At 39.1% G+C, this 18,844-nt stretch overlaps 1 long non-coding RNA gene across 1 annotated transcript in view; it reads right to left on the bottom strand.

Moving 5' to 3' along the window:
* The window catches only part of LOC309622898, an 843,724-nt gene extending 828,915 nt beyond the window's left edge, over positions 1–14,809 (bottom strand). The window contains exon 1 of the long non-coding RNA XR_014241202.1: positions 12,874–14,809. This is a non-coding gene — a long non-coding RNA (uncharacterized lncRNA). The remainder of the gene's footprint in view (positions 1–12,873) is intronic.
* Positions 14,810–18,844: the final 4,035 nt, after the last annotated feature.

Genomic DNA, 18,844 nt, shown 5'->3' with positions numbered 1-18,844 from the left:
ATGAACCTGTTGATAATCTAATCCAGGGGTTATGAATGAAAGTCCATTTCAGCAGAGCCTATGATTTCGTATCTATAGAATTTACCTGGTGCATTGGTTTAAACTAGCTCTGCACAAGAACAGAGTGGCAGTGTAGGAGGAAAAAACAGTGGGATTACTTAGTATAACCTTTCATCCAGTGTACACGTTCCTTCTACTCTGTCTTCAGGTTCTAGACAGAATCATAAAATCCACCCCTTCAGATTTAGGCTAGATTGATTTACCAGTTACCTACTTGTGCCAGGAACTGCGCTAGGCTTCATAAGCGCTCTCTCCTTTACATATTTGGAGCTGCTCTGGCCATCTTCTCCCTCTCCCAGATGAAGGCAAGTGAGGCTCTGACAGTCCTTCTACTCTGTCTTCAGGTTCTAGACAGAATCATAAAATCCACCCCTTCAGATTTAGGCTAGATTGATTTACCAGTTACCTACTTGTGCCAGGAACTGCACTAGGCTTCATAAGCGCTCTCTCCTTTACATATTTGGAGCTGCTCTGGCCATCTTCTCCCTCTCCCAGATGAAGGCAAGTGAGGCTCTGACAGGCTCGATGCCTGTGTCACACAGCCAGTATCCACATGCAGATGCTCTTAGCCTGCATTTTTCTTGTGAGGATGTTGATGTTTTGTAACCCAGGGAACACCTTAGCATGTTACTCTTGTTTGTCCTGAGCTTCTGTTCATCCTATTAAAATAACATTTCTTTTTCTGTCTCTGCCAATATTCCATCATCAACACTGAGCACACCTGGGTAGCAAACAGAGTGTGATACCGCAGTAGTTCCTGCTGTAGGCTCTGGAATGGCCTTGGGCAGTTTCTCTCTCTGTGTTTTCATTGCTGTCTATAAAATGAACATCATGATAGCACCTACCTCATAGGGTTCTTGTAAGGCAAAACGGGTATAACCACTGTTGACAGATGAAAATGCACAATGTGAGAGCTGTGAGTTTCACTTTTATTTGGGGATTTACTGAGGACTATTAACCTGGGAGACAGCCTTTCTGATAGCTCTGAGGAACTGTCCCAAAGAGGTGAGTGGGGGAGGTCAGTATATGTGATTTTCATGAAGCAGCTACGTGCAACCAAGCACACATCTCAGTACAAGGTCACAAGGAACAGATGTGTCAGTTAATGATTTTAGCGCTTTTCTAAGCATGGGAAGATGAAAGAATCCAGGGACATAAAAAATTTCTCCTGAAAATAATAACTATCTGAAAGCCCGTTCTGCCAGTTTTCCCAGAGCATAGAGTGCCTCATCCTGATCTCTGCCCTGAACTCCTTTCAGGGTGTGTTGAAGGTCAGCGGCTAAAGTGACTAGTGACTTCATTCATGTAGAACCAGATGGCAAGTGAGATTTTTCAGTTGGCAACGCTTAGCTCAGTTGACATGTCTTGAGCATCTTTACTAGCTCTTAGTGTTACCTAAAATAGAAATTAAAATATCAATTATAGATTTTTAAATCAATATTGCATATTGCAGCCAATTTCTTGAAAAAGTTTGGTAGATTGCACTGTACTAGCCTGTCTATCCTAAAACATCTGGGAGCAGGTGCTGTTGCTTTTCTCCTTCCATTTTTCTTATCACATGGTGATTTAGTAGCTGAGATCTGAAAAGGTCTGAAAGATTTCGTGGTTGACCTAAGGCTTGGCTCTTGCAAAGTTGCTGGGGACAAAAGCAAAGAGAATTGAGCCTGGTGTGGTGAAGAAGGAAGGCCTCGATGCCATATGCTTGGCCCCTGGACAGTACCTTGAGGGTAGTAAGTACTCAGTCTTTAATTGAATGAATGGTTCAAAAAACTATGCATGAGGATATTCTAGGTCAGTGGATTGTAATTGGACCTCAGTGTATACAACACCATGCTTTTGTTAGAACATGTTATGTTTGCTGGTTAAAACTCTTGAATGAGTGGCTAAAGGCAGCCAGAAGTGAAATACAGGGGTACTAGTCACTAAACAAAAAGTAGTAGATGCCCGTGCTTTGCACTGCTTTGTAGACATCTTTATTGCTTTTTCTTTGTAAAACAATACAAGTTTGTGGAAATGAAATGTTATAGAAAATATTGTTGGAAGATTTTTTTCTACTCTTCTAGGTTCTTCTGGGTGGTCTAAGAATTGACATGAGGCAGATTAACAGGAGAAAATCAAAGTTTAATAACATGTATACATGGGGGAGACCCAGAAAAACTGAGTAACTCACTAAAATGGCAAAACCCTCACCTTAAATACCATCTTCAGCTTAAGACAAAGGAGACTGTCGTGAGTAAGGGTTTGAGAGTTCAGAGGGAAGGAAGGCAATTTACATGGAGATGGAAAAGCAAATTTTTGGTGAATAAATGTTTGCTGCACCGTGTAAAGACAATGAGACGCAGAGTGGGCTCTGATCTGTAGGCCAGGTTCCCCCCATCACACCTAGCCTATATTCATTGCAGATATCTCTGTTGATAAAGAACCTATTGCAGGAATAGAGCTATCAAAATTCTTCAGGCAGTTCAGGGGAAGGTCAAAGTCTCTTCCTGAGTCTTCTGAGCTTTAATTGCTTTCAGCTTAAACTAATCAGCATGCCAAAGAGACATCTTGGGGTGGGAAGTTTTGTTCCCCCATGATGTATGATGTATCTGTACTGGTCTAAGTCATTTTCACTGGTCGAATGTTCAATGACGTGTAAGGTCTTCAAAGCTTTTGTGTTATTTTTTGCTTTTCCACAGCCTCCAAAATAGATCTGGGCCCAGGGTGGTAGCTCAATATATGAATAGGGGGAAATTATCACTGAAAGAGCAACTGTTCCTCCAAGTGGGAGACTTTGTATCAATTGTTAAAATTGTACACTTAGGAGTAGAGCAGAAACCCTCCTCTGAGAGGGACTAATTCTGTGATTGTGGCTCAAAATTCTCTGAGCCTCTTTTGCCCCATTTGTAAAATGGGGATAATAATATCCACTTTTATAGAGCTGATGTGAAGACTAAATGGGATGTGAAGATTATTTGAAGCCCCTAGCACAGTGCCAGACACATAGTAGAATCAAAGTACTTCAGAACACCTGGTGAAAGACATGCTTACCCATCATCCACGAGATTTATTCTTTTTCTGTCCCTCTGAACCTGTAACCATGACCGGTGAGATTTAATGAGCTCTTAGCTCATCTTTTATAAAGTAGAGGTGCTAATATTTAATACCCATGAAATCTTGTAGGAATTCTCTAGGTAAAATGAAAGAATATTCAGCAGAGAAAAGTTAATTTGGAAATAATTTAGAGTTGTAGGCCAACTCGTAATTACTTGCAGGTAATATTCATTCTGTATCAGCTAAAAAATCTCAGAATTCCTTTCTCAGCTTTTAATCGACATCTTGACTACCTTCCAGCTGTATATTGGGTAGAAATTAATTTAATTTAAATCAAAAGGTTAAGTAACTGGGAAAGATAGCAAATAGGTCCCTGGAACTCAATTTTTTGGCAACAAATTTGGGTTTAGTTTGAATTTTGAAGACATTGTGGAAGAAGAGATTCATGGATTGTGTGACATTGACAATGACTCTATTGAATGAATGCATGAGTGAAAGGAATTTCTTAGACCTTGGGCTCATTGCCATTTGAAGTCTCTTCTAAATCTGAGAATCAAAGACTGCAAGTCTTAGTTTCTCTGCTCTTAGTTTAACGAAAAAAAATACAAAAATCAAGAGATGAAATAAAGAACATGTAATTTTTTTTTCCCCCTTGCACCTGACAAAGCCACAGGAGGAGAAGAAGTAGATTCACTGCAGGGAAAATTGGCCTCACTTTTCTCTGCTAATGCACATTAATCCCCCACAGAGGAACTCTCTGGTTTTTCAGAGAGTGGTGTACATTAGCACAGTTGGGCTCATATTTTGCTCTCAAGTGCAACAGTGCACACACCAATGCTAATAAAATAAAGCTGGAACTGACAGGCTGTTCCTTGGAACCTCATTCCTATGTTCTTGGCAGTTACCTCTAGGGCCCTCAACCTGTTACCAGGGAGACACAGAGGAACACTGTGTCCACAGCTTATGAAAGGATCTTTTGCATCTGTAGATAGGGCTCTTGAATTTATCTCTCATTTTAAGAGATTCCTAAAGCCAGCCCATCCTGTGAGTTTTAAATTACTTTTTCTTGAGCAAGTTAGGATTGTGTTTTCGGTTACTTGCAATGAAAGTGTTCTGATAAAAGTGCCATCTATGTGTGGGGTCATGGCTGAGGCTTTGGGAATTCTATGGAAATCAACCACTGTTGCGTGTCCCCATGGCGTACATGGTTTAGAGGAACAGACATATTAATTGGGGAAACACCAGTTTAGTAGATATATCTAAAACAGCCACTCTAAAAAGTATAGCACATAGTTCAATGAGAATTTATAACAGACTGGAAAAGAACACTAGTAAAGGCTTTCCTGAGAAAGCAATACATAAGCTTAAATCTGTAGAATAAATAGGAATGAAGTAGGTGAACAGAAAAGGCAAAGGCATTTCAAAGAGAGGAAACAGAATAGGTGGGAGGAAACAAGGCATAAATGCCCTATGGTGGGAGGAATGAGGCATGATCGGGGGTGGGAAAGAGGTCTGTGTAGCAAGCTTTGAGAACAAGAAGCAGAGTGGTTGGGGGTGACGATGGCTAGAGATGAGTAGGCAGATCATGTAAGACCTTGAAGGCTATTTTAAGGAGTTTTGCCTTTTATTGTAAAAATAATAAAAAGCTGTGTAGTCCATGCTCATATTTTGTAAATCCAAGACTCATAGAGTCAATAGAGGGTTTGTCCAAGGTAGCATATCCCTCATACAGCAAAGTTCAGTCCAGAACACGCACCTCTGACTCTCAGGTGACCTACAGAAAGAACCTCTGGTAGTCCCTAGTGTTTGGAACATCCCAATGGGACAAAGACCTTAAATGGACTTGGGAAATCACAATGTTGCCTTGGATGTACATTCCCAACATAAAACAAATCATATCTGTCAAAATTTTTATATGAACTTAATATAATTATGCATATGATGTATGCTATGACCTCTAAAAACACATATCTACCAACAGTTTAAAAAGTGATACCCTTATAACTTCACACCCATTAGGATGGTTATGATTAAAAAAAACTAAAGTGCTGATGAAGACGCAGAAAAATTAGAACTCTTGTGCATTGCTAGTGGGAATGGAAAATATTACAGCTATTGTGAAAAACAGTATGGCAGTTCCTCAAAAAATTAAACATAGAATTGCCATATGATCCAGTTATTCCACATTTAGGCATATACCCAAAAGAATTGAAAGCAGGGATTTGAACACATGTTTGTACTCTAATGTTCATAGTAACATTATTCACAATAGCCAAAAAGTAGGAACAACCCAAAGTTCATCAACAGGTGAATGGATAAACAGAATGTGGTCTATATGTATAATGGAATATTACTCAGCCTTATAAAGGAACAAAATTCTGAAACTAAAACATAAAACAGAAGGAATATTGTAACAAATTCAATAAAGACTTTAAAAATGGTCCATGTCAAAACAATCTTTAAAAAAAATAAAGGAACAAAATTCTGACAAGTGCTACACATGGATGAACCTTGAAAACATTATGCTAAGTGGAATGAGCCACTTTTAAAAAGACAAGTATTGTGTGATTTCACTTATATGAGATACCTAGAATAGTCAAATTCATAGACAGAAAGTAGAATAATGGTTACCAGGGGCTGAGGGAAGGGGTGAAGTTATTGTTTAATGGATACAGAGTTTCACTATGGGATGATGAAAAAGTTCTGGATGTGGATAGTGGTGATGGTTGCACAACAATGTGAATGTATTTAAGGCCACTGAATTGTACACTTAAAAATGGTTAATACTGAACTTTATATTTTACTACAAAAGTCTTTAAAATATGTTAATTCTCTTTATATTCATACTATAAGTGCATTTATAAGTAAAACAAGAATTTACTTAATAAAACTATAAAGAAAAATTATATACATTTTCTCCTGTTTATGCACATAAAGGATGTCCTTTCTCAATACAGAAGGCAGTACTATTAAAAGTTTTTTTCTTAATAAAAAGAGATGGCTGGAAGGAAGAGAGGCAGTCATGAACTTTTATTATTGTGTGTTTACTCCACCACAAAATGAAGTTCTGCCTGAGGAATGTTTTTATAGTCCTTTTATATTTTTGTTTGTTAAAGAGTCCATAAATAAATATAGCATGTGGTTTTAGATTTCTGTAACACTGAGATTATCTCTTCAGAAATAACTTGAAACTCAGTGTTTTCTTTGATCACGTACCCTATCCCTAGGTCAGAAGTATGTTTTCACTTTAGATTATTTAGATCGTTACGTACCGTTCCAGAGTAAGTCTTTTCCTAGAGTGTTTTATACTGGCGTTCCCCAGTCTCAGTTCCCTATCCTTGAGGCTCAGACTCCTGGAGAGAAATAGACCAATGGGAACAGCAAAATGCACACTTGATATTTCTGGGCAGAGTATCTTTGCCAAGCTGGTTTGCTCTCTAAGACGGCAAGAAGTGTGAACAGTCCTTCAAATGCTAGAAGTTAATGATTGTGTTTCCCATGCAATATCTTCCTTAGGAACAGAGGTTCATTGAAGTGTTTCCGAGAGGCCGTGTTTTCTAATCCTCTCCCCAGGGTGGTAGCCCTGGTGGACCAGGCTCCCTTGAGACCTTGGCTCTTGGAAATAAGCATAATACTCCAACTGTTCTTGGATAAACATGGAATGAAGGACTATTGTCACCTCCTTAATTCTAGTCACTATATTTTTCTTAACATGACCTTCAGCCTTTATGAAAGCCACAGTCAATTCTGTTTATTTCTCACTTAAAACTTAAATTTGATCTCATTTCCCTGCTGAAATCTCTTCTGTGTCAGTCCATTGTTCTTAGGAAAAAATTAAAAATTCTTAATGTAGTCTCTAGGGAAAGAGTTTGGGGTAATGGAAAACAGGGTCCAAAGTTTTTTATTTTTAACGGTCCTTTTTAGTCTTCCTACCCAACTTTATGTGCTTGGCTTCTTTCAGCCTTCATTACTCTTCCTAGAACCCAGCACATTAAAAGGTTGAAAATGTACATTTTGAATCATAATAAAAGTACACCTAACAAAGCACTTTTAGAGTCTAATTTTTCCCTTTGGGGGGCATTCCACCTCTGTAACTTAATTCTCTGTCTGGAGATTTTTACATCTGGGAAAAAATACAGTGCTTAAGCCAAGTACCTTATATTCTTTCCCCCTTCCCTCCTTCCCTTAATAGTAGTTAAACCCATTACTGTCTCTGGGGATACCATCTCATAATAAGCAACTATGGTAATGAAAAGATTATGTAACCTCCCAGTGGAAGCCATATCGTTTAAAATTTTGAATTCCAGTATTCATTTGTTTTTAGGGAACCTGTTGCTCAGACCTCTGCTAGATCAGCAGTGAGATGGAGCTTCCAAAACTATACTTGCTCCCAAGTAATAACCTAATAACCTTCACTGTTACATAACAACAATGCTGTCACAGGTTTAAATATAGTTTAACAAGGACTTTGATGTACATTATCCCTCTAATCCTTGGAATAATTCTTTCAAGGCTGTTTAGGAATCAACACTCTGATTTTACAGTTGAAAAACTTGAGTCTTAGAGAATTAAGTGGTTTGCTCCAGGACTCACTACTAGTAGGAATAAGGGTGGGGACATAGACTGAGCTCTTCTGACTCCTGGTTCATTGTGACTTTTGGATGCTTTGTTTTTACTGATTATAAAAGTAACATCTTCATTGCAGAAAATAAAGAGAAAATAAGAAAGTATCAAGATGAAAATTAGAAATGCTTTCATTCCCACCATCCGGTGAGCCATTGTTAACATTTTAGTGTATTTCCTTCCAAGTTCTTCTGTATGGATGTGTGTGTGCAGTTTTGTGGATGTGCATATGTGAATCCTCACAAAATTGGGCTCGTTTCATTGAAACTGAATGAAAACAGGTGCGCGGCAATGATAATGGAGCTGCCTCAGTGTATGTGTAATGTAAACTTGGTCTCGTTTTCTCCTCCTATCTGTTAAGAAGGAAGGAGCAAATTAGGGCCAGAGAAAGGGTTCACCCCAATTCAACCTGTTTTTATTCTCTTCCAATTTCAGAGAGAATATTCCTGGGTACCTAAAACCAGAGGGAGAGAAATATGTGATCTATCAGGGCCAAGTAGATAGAACACAAATCAGCCAGGGAGACCTGATTTAGGACTATGAACTGTTATGGCAGGTGGTTTCACTAGCATTCCAGGCACTACAGGGTCTCCTGGCTGCCTGAGGAGCAGACCACGCAGTGTGACACAGAGCAATGGCAGGGCAGGGCAAGGAAGAAGTGTTGGGTAGAGACTTAAGCCTTGGGCTGGAAGATTGACAAACTAGGGTCTGAAGTTCTGCTCTGCAGCCTAACTAGCCACGCAACAATAGGGGAGTCTCTGATCCCTAGTTGTCGCCTATGTAAAATGGGGATCAATATACAATTGATGTAAACCCTTTTGATAGTACCTGGCATATAAAATGCATTCAGCGCATAGAAAGTAAAAATACGTCAGTTTATCAGACCCTTGGTTGCGTGATGTGGTCTGGCTAGCTTTTGTTGCACTTTGAGGGAGACCCTCCACTGATTTGCTGGTGAAATTCCTTGATTCTCACAGTGTCTCTTCTTATTATGTAGACACTACTACCTTGGAGATAGTCTCTGCTCCCACCTCTGCCACATCCACCTGGCGGGATCTGCTAATTCAGTGCAGAGCATGTTTGTAAAGGGCCTGCAGTGTGTTATCTGTTATGGTAGGCAGCCTGGGTTTAAAAAGAGAAATAGGAATATGACTCTTCAGGAATGAAAACAGAGAAATAAACAGCACAATGATACATCCACATGAAAAATGGAAAGTGTGGTGCATGTGTCTGATGGAGGCTCACAAGATTGTATACGACTCAGACCCAGCTATGAAAGGGGATGAGAGCATCCCTTTATGCCCGTTCAGAAATAATTCAGGAAGTGGGGAAGCAGGCATGCCACACAGCAGAAGCTGATTAAAAGCCTAAAAAAAATAATGTACCCTGAGGGCTCAGATAATTGTTGCTGCCTCCTGTGGGGAAATGCGGCAAGTAGGGTCATTTGGGGACTGGGGGACAGAATACATTTTCTTCTCAACTGCTCATGAAACATTTTCCAGGATAGATCACATCTTGGGTCACAAATCAAACCTTGGTAAATTTAAGGAAATTGAAATTGTATCAGGTATCTTTCCCCACCGCAATACTATGAGACTAGATATGAATTACAGGAAAAAAACTGGAAAAAACACAAACACATGGAGGCTAAACAATACACTACTAAATAACCAAGAGATCACTGAAGAAATCAAAGAGGAAATCAGAAAATACTTAGAAACAAATGACAATGAAAACACGATGACCCAAAACCTATGGGATGCAGCAAAAGGAGTTCTAAAAGGGAAATTCAGAGCAATACAATCCTACCTCAAGAAACAAGAAACATATCAAATAACCTAAACTTACACCTAAAGCAATTAGAGAAAGAAGAACAGAAAACCCCCAAAGTTAGTAGAAGGAAAGAAATCATAAAGATCAGATCAGAAATTAATGAAAAAGAAATGAAGGAAACAATAGGAAAGATCAATAAAACTAAAAGCTGGTTCTTTGAGAAGATAAAATTGATAAACCATTAGCCAGACTCATCAAGAAAAAAAGGGAAAAGACTCAAATGAATAGAATTAGAAATGAAAAAGGAGAAGTAATAAATGGCCCTGCAGAAATACAAAGGATCATGAGAGATTACTAAAAGCAACTATATGCTAATAAAATGGACAACTTGGAAGACATGAACAAATTCTTAGAAAGGTATAACCTTCCAAGACTGAACCAGTAAGAAACAGAAAATGTAGACAGACCAATCACAAGGAGTGAAATTGAGACTGTGATTAAAAATCTTCCAACAAACAAAAGCCCAGGACCAGATGGCTTCACAGGCGAATTCTATCAAACATTTAGAGAAGAGCTAACACCTATCCTTCTCAAACTCTTCCAAAATACAGCAGAGGAAGGAACACTCCCAAACTCATTCTATGAGGCCACCATCACCCTGATACCAAAACCAGACAAAGATGTCACAAAGAAAGACAACTACAGGCCAATATCATTGATGAATATAGATGCAAAAATCCTCAACAAAATACTAGCAAAGAGAATCCAACAGCATATTAAAAAGATCATACACCATAATCAAGCGGGGTTTCTCCCAGGAATGCAAAGATTCTTCAATATATGCAAATCAATCAATGTGATGCACCATATTAACAAACTGACAGAGAAACACCATATGATCATCTCAATAGATGCAGAAAAAGCTTTTGACAAAATTCAACACCCATTTATGATAAAAACTCTCCAGAAAGTGGGCATAGAGGGAACCTACCTCAACATAATAAAGGCCATATATGACAAACCCACAGCAAACATCATTCTCAAAGGTGAAAAACTGAAAGCATTTCCTCTAAGATCAGGAACAAGACAAGGTTGTCCACTCTCACCACTATTATTCAACATAGTTTTGGAAGTCCTAGCCACAGCAATCAGAGAATAAAAAGAAATAAAAGGAATACAAATTGGAAAAGAAGAAGTAAAACTGTAACTGTTTGCAGATGACATGATACTATACATAGAGAATCCTAAAGATGCCACCAGAAAACTACTAGAGCTAATCAATGAATCTGGTAAAGTTGCAGGATACAAAATTAATGCACAGAAATCTTTTGCATTCCTATACACTAATGATGAAAAATCTGAAAGAGAAATTAACGAAACACTCCCATTTACCATTGCAACAAAAGGAATAAAATGCCTAGGAACAAACCTACCTAGGGAGAAAAAAGACCTGTATGCAGAAAACTATAAGACACTGATGAAATAAATTAAAGATGATACCAACAGATGGAGAGATATACCATGTTCTTGGATTGGAAGAATCAGTATTGTGAAAATGACTATACTACCCAAAGCAATCTACAGATTCAATGCAATCCCTATCAAATTACCAATGGCATTTTTTACAGAACTAGAACAAAAAATCTTAAAATTTGTATGGAGACACAAAAGACCCCGAATAGCCAAAGCAGTCTTGAGGGAAAACAACAGAGCTGGAGGAATCAGACTCCCTGACTTCAGACTATACTACAAAGCTACAGTAATCAAGACAATGTGGTACTGGCACAAAAACAGAAACATAGATCAGTGGAACAAGATAGAAAGCCCAGAGATACACCCACGCACCTATGGTCAACTAATCTATGACAAAAGAGGCAAGGATATACAATGGAGAAAAGACAGTCTCTTCAATAAGTGGTGCTGGGAAAACTGGACAGCTACATGTAAAAGAATGAAATTAGAACACTCCCTAACACCATACACAAAAATAAACTCAAAATGGATTAGAGACCTAAATGTAAGACCGGACACTATAAAACTCTTAGAGGAAAACATAGGAGGAACACTCTTTGACATAAATCACAGCAAGATCTTTTTTGATCCACCTCCTAGAGTAATGGAAATAAAAACAAAAATAAACAAATGGGACCTAATGAAACGTCAAAGCTTTTGTACAGCAAAGGAAACCATAAACAAGATGAAAAGACAGCCCTCAGAATGGGAGAAAATATTTGCAATTACTGTATCAAGATGTTAAAAAAAAAAAAAAAAAAGTTTTGGGTGAAGTAGATAAGAATAGCTTTATTGCTTTGCCAGGCAAAGGGGTCCACAGTGGGCTCATACCCTCAAAACTGTGTGTCTTGACCTGGAGGGGGTAGTGAGGAGTTTTATAGTAATGGTTCAAAGAGGGCGTGATCAGCTCATGGACATTCTTCTGATTGGCTGGTGGTGAGGTAGTTGGGAGTCAGCATCACCAACCTTCTGGTTCCAACCAGTCTGGGGTCTACGTGCTTGTGGGCAACAGTTAACTCCTCCTACTTGGTGGGGGTTTCAGTAGCTGCAAAACAGCTCAAAGATATTGTTATGTGTATCCCTTGAGGGGGAACCAGGACCCTGCCCCAAGGCTGAACTTTTGACTTTTCCTCCCTTGTCTCCGCATCTCCTTCCTTCCCTAATTAATAGCTGTTTGAACCTGCTCGTTGGAACTCAGGGAAGGTCATGAAGGCTAAATGAAGCCTATTTTCTGTAATCAGTAAATGGGGGACACAGAAAGGCTTTTGTGCCCAGGAGCCCCACAAGTTTCTGCTAGGTATCAGTACCATAACTCACCCAATGGCTTAATTCAAATACCTACAACTCCATCTTGATTCTTCTTCTCCATTCATCTTGCATTCAGTCAATCATCAAATTCTTTGAGCATAACCTACAAAAATATACCTAGGATCTGTTCACATCTTTTCTTCCCTGTGGATATTAACTGACTCAGGCCTCTGTGACCTTTCAGGAGGAATATGGTGATGGTCCCCTAAACTGCCCTCTCTCATTGCACTCTGGTAACACCCACAGTGCCCCAGCCTTGTATCTACTCATCAGTCAGAGCATGCATCTGAAACATAAACCACATCATGTCATTCCCATACTTAAAATTCCAATGGCTTTCCCGTGAATTTGAGCTGAAAGTCAAGTTCTGTATTGTATCCTTCCCTGTCCCCTAGACTTCATCTGCTTATAGAACACAAGCCCCCTTTCTTTCTTTTTTTTAATTTTAATTTTAATTTTTTGAATTTTATTTATTTTTTTATAGAGCAGGTCTTATTATCCATTTTATACATATTAGTGTATATATGTCAATCCCAATCTCCCAATTCATCCCACCACCACCACCCCCACCACTTTCCCCCCTTGGTGTCCATACGTTTGTTCTCTACATCTGTGTCTATTTCTGTCCTGCAAACCGGTTCATCTGTACCATTTTTCTAGGTTCCACATATATGCATTAATACACGATATTTGTTTTTCACTTTCTGACTTACTTCACTCTGTATGACAGTCTCTAGATGCATCCATGTCTCTACAAATGACCCAATTTCGTTCCTTTTTATGGCTGAGTAATATTCCATTGTAAATATGTACCACCTCATCTTTATCCATTCGTCTGTTGATGGGCATTTAGGTTGCTTCCATGACCTGGCTATTGTAAATAGTGCTGCAATGAACACTGGGGTGCATGTGTCTTTTTGAATTATGGTTTTCTCTGGGTATATGCCCAGTAGTGGGATTCCTGGGTCATATGGTAGTTCTATTTTTAGTTTTTTAAGGAACCTCCATACTGTTCTCCATAGTGGCTGTATCAATTTACATTCCCACCAACAGTGCAAGAGAGTTCCCTTTTCTCCACACCCTCTCCAGCATTTGTTGTTTGTAGATTTTCTGATGATGCCCATTCTAACTGGTATGAGGTGATACCTCATTGTAGTTTTGACTTGCATTTCTCTAATAATTAGTGATGTTGAGGAGCTTTTCATGTGCTTCTTGGCCATCTGTATGTCTTCTTTGGAGAAATGTCTATTTAGGTCTTCTGCCCATTTTTGGATTGGGTTGTTTGTTTTTTCAGTATTGAGCTGCATGAGCTGTTTATATATTTTGGAGATTAATCCTTTGTCCGTTGATTCGTTTGCAAATATTTTCTCCCATTCTGAGGGTTGTCTTTTCGTCCCAAGCCCCCTTTCTTATTGGTCTCCACCCTTACTGTCATCTTTTGGTTCTTAGAAAATGACCACTTTTATATCCTGCCTCAGGGCCTTTGCATTTGCTGGGCCTTCCATCTGAAATGCTCTTCTACAACCTTTCCACGGATAGCTTCTAATCATTGAGTCACATCTTAAATGTCATTCTTCAGAGAGAGCTTTTTTTTAACCTCACAATCTGAAGTACCTCATTTCTTCTGCTAGTCATTCTCTAGGATCTTAATTTGCTATAGTTTTCTTCTGGTACAGTAGATTATCACTTCTTTCTTTGGGTGCCACAGTGTAAAAAGTTTGGGAAGCTCTGTTTGACCAGCCCCTGTGGACCCCTTTTTCTTTCTTACCCTGTGTTGCCCTCATTGTTTGTGCTCTTCTACATCCATCATTTTGTTTCCAGAAAATCCTAGCCCTGGTTCAGGGCTTCTGTTACCAGGTCAAACTTGGGTCTGCTCATCCACTCACAGTAAAGCCCATCTACTGACATGGGGTCGTGGTGAAGGAAAGTACAGCATTTATTGCAGGCCGCCAAGCAAGGAGTCCAGGGCCACTGGTACTCGAAACACCTGAACTCCCTGACGGGTTTCAGCAAAACATTTTTAAAGGCAAGGTGAGGGAGGGAACTCCCAGGGTATATGATCAGCTCATCACAATTCTCTGATTGGTTGATGGTGAGGTAACAGGGCAGTGTCACAGGGATTAACTTTATTAGTCCTTAGGTGCCAGTAGGTCTGGGGGATACATGCTCATGGTCATCAAGTAATTAACATCTTGCATTTGGTAGGGGCTTTCACATCTGTAAAACAACTCAGGAAATGTGCATCAGACACTATTATATACGTATTTCAGAGAGAAGCTAAAGCAGAGGGTATGGGGAAAGGCCTGTCCTGGGGAGGCCCCATAGGATCTTGCTTGGTTACATATCTACTTTCCTTTGTTAGTATCCAGGAGGATAGGATTGCTGTGTGTAAATGGCACAGTGTGGATACTGGCACTCTTGCTGGAGAAAGTCCTTCTGTACTTTTTTTCTTTATTCTCTCCCACTCCCTCTCCCTCTCCCCCTCCCTCCCCCTCCCCTTCCCCCTCCCTCCCTCCCTCCCTCTCTCTCTCTCTCTCTCTCTCTCTCTCTCTCTCTCTCTCTATATATATATATATATATATATATATATAAAGGAACTTTGATTCACTCGTCTGCCCGCCCTAACAGGTAATATTTATTAAATCCTTACTATCTAATGGTTACTTTACATCACGTGTTCCCTCATTGAATCCCCACATCGACCCTGAGACCTGGGTCCTATGACTCTCCTCATTTTACAGTTGTGTTCAAAGCCACATAGCTAGCTGAGTTACAGAGTTAGGATTGAAAACTACATCTGTCTTATTCTATAGCCTCCTATTTATCATCAGATTTAATATACTTATGGGGCAAAATAATTCTACAATAAGCCCACATATCTATTATCTCTTTTAATGAATGTCTCTATCTGTACCACCTAAATAAATAATCATATTAGTAGATGCAGCACAAAAGTAGTTTTCATAGGGAGGGGAAAAGGACCAGTCTCTTCCACATTCTCCTGTTTTTTTTCCTCCTTGGACTGCCTAGTGCTAAATGGTTTTTAAATAGCAATTTAACCACCCACAGAGAGACCTTGATTTACAAATTTTCTTCCTGTATATCAGTGCTGTTACTCTTTCCCTGGTTTTGGATGTTTGATTGAACTTGTGCTTAAAATAATGGATGGGTACAATTTGTAAGAACAACACAACTGACTAAATTTGAAAAGGAAAATGTGTTTATATACATATTTTCCTTTCAGTCTGTTTCTGTGGAGATTAAAAAAATATTTGGCACCTGAAGCTGCAGTTGTAACAGAGAGAAATCTTTTAAAATACATAGAATCACAGAATGTTATAGCTGGAAGGGACCATGTCTGGGAGTTGGTGACAGAGAACACAGGTCCCGTTCTATCTATGATCACGTAGCAAAGGAGTGGCTGTGTGGTGGGGCTGTGAATCATAGTTTATTCAGCAAGCGGGGGATGGCTTACTTTCTAAGTCTAATTTTCCTTCATTTGTAAAATGTGGGCAGTAAGAGCGCTTACCCCAGAGAGTGGTTGTTACATGCCTCACACACAAATTGTTTATCACTATGTCTGACCCACATGGGCTCAAGAAATGCCAGCTGTCCTCCTTTTTCTGTTCATTTCCTTCTTTTTTCTGTATGATCATTAAACCTTCAGTGACCTTTTTTTTTTTTTAACATCTTTATTGGAGTATAATTGCTTTACAATGGTGTGTTAGTTTCTGCTTTATAACAAAGTGAATCAGCTATACATATACATATATCCCCATATCTCTTCCCTCTTGCATCTCCCTCCCTCCCACCCCTCTAGGTGGTCACAAAGCACCGAGCTGATCTCCCTGTGCTATGTAGCTGCTTCCCACTAGCTATCTATTTTACGTTTGGTAGTGTATATATGTCCATGCCACTCTCTCACTTTGTCCCAGCTTACCCTTCCCCCTCCCCGTATCCTCAAGTCCATTCTCTAGTAGGTCTGTGTCTTTATTCCCATCTTGCCCCTAGGCTCTTCATGACCATCTTGGTTTTTCTTTTAGATTCCATATACATGTGTTAGCATACGGTATTTGTTTTTCTCTTTCTGACTTACTTCACTCTGTATGACAGACTCTAGGTCCATCCACCTCACTACAAATAACTCAATTTCGTTTCCTTTTATGGCTGAGTAATATTCCATTGTATATATATGCCACATCTTCTTTATCCATTCATCCGATGATGGACACTTAGGTTGCTTCCATGTCCTGGCTATTGTAAATAGAGCTGCAGTGAACATTTTGGTACATGACTCTTTTTGAATTATGGTTTTCTCAGGGTATATGCCCAGTAGTGGGATTGCTGGGTCGTATGGTAGTTCTATTATTAGTTTTTTAAGGAACCTCCATTCAGTGACCTTTTTTAAAAGCCTTCTGGGTTTCGCATACTATTTTCTTTGATGCCAGAGATTTGTAATTTATTTGGGAGGTAAATGATTATTGTTTGTTTTGTACATTTCAATAGATGCCATTTTCCCCTTCATTTTCAAATAAAACCTAGTTCTGGTATCTTCACGATCTAGACCATTCTTCTCTCCCATCATTCCCACAAAAACTCTGGAGTGTTTATTAGAGGTCAATCACTGAACTTGATGTTTACCTACACATAATTACTTTATTCACCTCATGCAAAACAGCTAAAGTCAGCATTATCTTCACTTTTTGGTTGGATAACTTAACTGAGAGAGGTTAAGTAACTTATCCAAAATTATGGCTTGTAAGAGGCAGAGTCAAGATTTGAAATCTGGACTATTTTAACTCCAAGCACATCATCTTACCTACTGTGCCATAAAGCCAATAGGGACCAAGAATACTTAACCTTCTGTCATATAAAACTGTCATAGAACTAGTTGCTTGTTTATGACATAGATTCCAGTCCTTTCATGATTAGGGGTTAAGCTTCAGAGCCACTGGAGAAGACCCAAACCCACCATGGCTACTGTGCCATCACTTTCACCTGAACGTGTCTATTAGAACTCTAGAAAAGCCTGTAATTTCCTGAGTTTTAATTCCAAAACAAACCCATGGATCATTTCTTCCTACATCCTCCCTCTTGTGTGGAGATATTGCTGGACAGCAGCTGCCCCCTTGATGACAACTTCAGATGTTGCCAGAGATACACCTTCTGAGTTGTACAAGTCTCAAGTTCTCGTAATTAATTCTAATGAACAGGAATTCTCTTATTTATGAAGGAGAGGGCGGGTCATGCTTTTCTGTGTGAATGTATCTAGTACTCCTAGGCCATGAGGTAGATCATCCCTTTGGGCAGTTCTAGTTACTGTTCATTTTTTCAAAACACTATTGTATTCCTTAGTAATTCACTACATTTATACCAACGATGAATTTATTTCACAAGAGTTACATTTTATTAGCTTTACATCTTGCTTCTGATGTATTATCTACCTACAACAAAGGCATAATCTTCGCCTATTCAAATTTTACCCATCATTTGGATTTCATTTCAAAAGCTACCTCAGGCACAAAATTTTCCTGATCCTTTCTTTTGACCCTATCCTTCCAACCCCACTCCACCAGAGACAGACAAAACAACTAGACAAGACTACACCTGCCCCTGAACTTTCATAGTGTTTTAGCTTTTCCCTCCTGTGACAATTAACAGTGTATACTTTGTACAATAAATTTCTCTGTACCTGTCCCATCCTCTAGTCTGTGCTTTAACAATGTAGAAATTGTTGTATAATTAGGATGCTGTGAGTTTTTAAGAAACAGAAAACCCAACTAAAATTGACTTACACAGTGAAACATTATCTCATTTAACAGAAGTTCTGAGTTAACAGAGAGTTCCAGAATTGCTTAATTCAACTGCTCCACAATTCTGGGCCTGGAGATTCTATTCCATGGATCTCTTCATTTGTCCCTCATGAGCTCAAGATGGCTGCCACAGCTGCAAACAACACCTCCCCAGAGGTCAACATTCAAGAAGATGAAGGAAGCAGGTCAATTGCCTCTATAAACTCTATATTATTATTCCCAGCTATTCATCTGGGAAGAAAAGATTTCCCAAGAGTTCTCCATTAGAATTTCTCTGTGTTTCATTAGCCAGAACTGATTCACAAGCCTGCCCTCAAACCAATGACTAGCAAAGGGGAATGAATAGATTATCACCATTGGTTAAGAGCAATCTAAGTTTAGATCAGTTAAAATCTATCCCCTGGGACTGAGGGAGGGACCTGTCTTTGCTGAGCACATTGCCATCTGTCTGCTGAATAAAACTGGAGTTCTATTAGCAATCAAGGAGGAAATGGCTCTGTTAAATAGCATCAAGAGTATTTAAATACATTGAATCTGTGTCCTGTAGATGAAATAGTCACCACAGCTTTGACTTAGCTCTCTCTGCATTTCTCATATAGATGAAATATTTGCCACAGCTTTGACTTAGCTCTCTCTGCATTTCTCACATTGGCTGGTAAGATCTCAACAAACACTTTTGGACATAATTAATTCATTATTTTATTCAACAAATATTTATTTAA

The sequence above is a fragment of the Balaenoptera borealis genome (assembly GCF_965194805.1).
Source record: "Balaenoptera borealis genome assembly, chromosome: 2".
Lineage (NCBI taxonomy): Eukaryota > Metazoa > Chordata > Mammalia > Artiodactyla > Balaenopteridae > Balaenoptera > Balaenoptera borealis.
The sequence above is the reverse complement of the archived record's forward strand: the minus strand, read 5'-3'. Positions and strand labels throughout refer to the sequence as shown.